Genomic DNA, 3,603 nt, shown 5'->3' with positions numbered 1-3,603 from the left:
AAACAAAATTACTTCCTTTTTGAATTTAAAAAGAGCTCTGGTAGGTGAAGATGAAGCAAAACTAAAACATATGCAACTTGCAGGTAAGGTTAACATAATCAACAATTCACCCTCACAATGAAACAAAAAAATACCTTTAGCAATCTTCATTCTGAGACTCCAAATCTGCTACTTTATGCTCCCTGTTAAATTGTTTTCTTCCCATGTGCTTTGAGGGCAGAAGACACACCCTTTAATGAAGGGAAAAAATCAGTTGAGATAAATGCACTTAAAGTGAATAAATGAGCTTTTACATCGAGGTACTCTCTGCAGGCTTAGGAGTCAGAATTTTCTATTGAAATAGCAGATGATGTTTCTAAAATCTCTGGGGGTGAAATTCACACTTGGAGGCAGGAGAAGGCTCATGTGGGATATGCATCTCTTGGACGCCTGGATTTGTGCTTCCATTTCAAGAGAGGTTGAATTGGCCTTGAGAAATGAAATAGAGCTCAAGTCTGTCCATATACAGTTCTGTGTTGAGTTGCTGGCACCTGAATCAGATATCAAGCAAAGTAGATTCTAGCTTTTAAAAATAGAAGCAGAATAAAAGTTTGACCTATTTAAAAAGGATTCAATGAAAATACAAACAAATGTCATGTTTTATTAAATATTATTAGAGTGTGAAATGGGGAATTAAGGAGCTGGGGAGTTTTTCTTCTACCCAACACTGGTTTTTTCCCTGTCATTTTGCACGGGTTTCACAAGGCAGATGCAGATGGGAAGCAGGCGAGGTTCTGGGGAGATTGAAGGGGAGTGTGACTTGGGGGAACACTATTTCTGACCTCTACAAAAGGAAGTTGTGCATGGAGGGGACAACAACAGCAAAGGGTGCTGCACTGCCCACCTTCCCAGGACTGGGGTTTTGATCTGCCCAGCCGCCTCGTGCAGTGCTCATCATCTGCAGGCACTTTCTGCCTCAGCCACACAGCAAACCCCATCTGCTCCATTTAATGATTTCTGTTTGATGAATTTTTCTGTATTCATAAAGGGAGATGCTGTCACAAGGGACAGCCTCAAGCACACCCACCCCAACAATCTTTATCAAGCTCCGAGCCATAATCATTCAGGCTCAGCTCCTAATATAACACAAGCCCTGCAGAATTGGGGGTTCACTGGCAGCCGGCTTCTGATTCTTTCATAAACTGTAATTCTGATGCTGCAGGTTTAATTAAGTACGTGGCAGTTAATCAGCCACTGAAAACAGGGGCCTCCACTGGGGAATTACCTGAGTGAAAACAGACCAAACATGAAGGGGGTCCCTTGAAACTCTAGTACTTGTGCTTCTATGGTGAAATGGAAAGAAAGTTATCAAATAAAATCTGTTTGCTTGTGGCTGTACTGTGACAGCTTTGTTAGTCCTAACAGATGACAAGGATTATTCAATCAATATAGATTTACCTTGAGAGTTTTGCTGTTTTCAGGCACCTCCAGGAAAATGACAGCCATTAAATATGTACAAAGGCCAGTCCAGGGCCTGTGGCCTCTAGCTTTAAGCTGCTGCTTTTTCTGAGTTATGTCAGGATCAATTTTTTCTAATAGATATCACTTATCCTACATGATAATCAGGCTATCATAGTCCATTGATTACATGACAGCCTGATTTAGGTCTGGTCTAGAAGATAAGAAACACAGGGAAATCTCTTGCCTGTATTGTCAGGGAATTAAATTCCTCTTTTGGAACTTTCCCCTGAAGTTATTTCCTGTGTGCAGAAGCCAAGTGAGCTGTGCTGACCAGTTACCCTCCCTCATACACCACCCTCGCTCCTTTGTGGAATTACAGGGAACCAGAGCTGAAAACTTGAATCCAGCATTTTTTTTGTCATCTCAATTGTGGAAAGGCAGTCTGAGTCTGTTAGCACTGATTGCTGTTCCGGTACGAGGTTTTGGTTCATTTTGAAGGATCCACTAAACTTGAGAACCATTTATTTAGGAAGATCCCTGTTTTGGGGTCTGAGTCAGGTGAGTGTGATGAAACAGAAGTGCAAAATGTCATCTTCTTTATATATGTCCCCAAATGTTACATTTTTCTTTCTAGTAACAAGGTTTTCTTAAGATATCTTGATATTAATGCTACAGTGCTTATTGTGGTGCTGGGATTGAGGTTCTGTGTTTTTCAAGGTATGCAAAAAGGCTGAAGGAGGGCATTTATATCTGAAATGTCCAGAAAACCATTCCAGTGCTCTTTGCTGCATGAGAGCCAAGCAGCTGCAGTCACACTGGTGAAAGCTGAGGAAACGCCCTCCCTTGTTGTGAGGGTTCCTTTAAACTCTCACCTAGGCGCTCATGCACCAGCTTTTACTTCCCATAAGGGCTGGAATTAATCTTGTGTATCTTCTTCTGTGAACAGAATTCTCTCTTTATGTCTGTGGATCCTAGTGTAAGACTTAGGAGAAAAAAGGGGAGAAAATAGACATGCCGGTGATGTTTCAGTATGCTGCTGCAAAGGTTTCTAACTTATTTCTCATTCAGATTCCAAGCTAAGAGTATGTTAGTTTTCAGAGCAAAATAAAAATTGTACATCCTCATGTGGTGTTGGAGTAGCTACAAGATGCATTGTCATTATTGCTTTTTTTTATTATTGCTTTTTGCATACAGTTTGATCTTATAGTTCCTTCATCTTTCAATCTGTGCTTCTAAGCAAGAGTGTAATAATTCCCAGTCTTTACTGACAATTTTATTGTAACTACAGATCAAACGTATATGGGAGTTTTGGGGATTTTAAGTTGTTTGTTTTTACCACAAAATAATTTGTAAACATATCAAAGCTCTAATTTCAAGCAAGAGGGTGAGAAACTGATTTTAGTATGTTAAAGAGCATACTGGTGTTCACTGGGGAACCTCTGGTTTCTCTTTTCAGGCCCAGTAAACTTTGTTTTCTGTATCTCTTACAGTCTTTTGTTACGTGGTTGTTTTTTTTTTAATTTATAAAAGATCAAGGTGCTGTAGATCACATCAGTGTACAGGAATAGATAAAACTGTGTTACATTGAACTTTACTAATATATAAATAGAAATACTAGAGAAAATCCTGCAGTATGATCCAACTATCAAACAAATCAAATCTATGTTTCATGTGAGAAAATACAATGAAGTCCAAATATTATGGGGAAAAAAAGGCATTTTTGTTTCACTAAGGTGTACATGTTAAATAATCAAAGGATTCAACATGACAATATGGTTATAGATAGTTATCTTAAGTGCCTTCTGTGGTGAGGAACCGAAATTAAGAACTTGAACAAAACATGATACATGAAAGTGCAGGTTCTACAAACACTGGGTTGCTTATTAAAACTACTTTGATCCCTCGTTTCTTTGATATCCTAGGTCTTATAAAGAATTCACTTTCAGGGGTAAATATAGGTAGTTCAGAGAGACTTTATGACATACTGTACATACTGCTCTTTCAGAGACACTTTTTAATTACTTAAGAAAAAAAAATGCAGCAAGAGAAAAATGCTGATAGAGTCACTATCTACTGATGTTAGTTTTTAACTGCTGATTATTTTGGTGTAACCTATTTGAATAATTCTCTTCTCAGAAGCAGGTCAGGCTTGAGAATTTGAAC

The sequence above is a fragment of the Motacilla alba genome, chromosome 11, assembly GCF_015832195.1.
Source record: "Motacilla alba alba isolate MOTALB_02 chromosome 11, Motacilla_alba_V1.0_pri, whole genome shotgun sequence".
Taxonomy (NCBI): domain Eukaryota; kingdom Metazoa; phylum Chordata; class Aves; order Passeriformes; family Motacillidae; genus Motacilla; species Motacilla alba.
The sequence above is the reverse complement of the archived record's forward strand: the minus strand, read 5'-3'. Positions refer to the sequence as shown.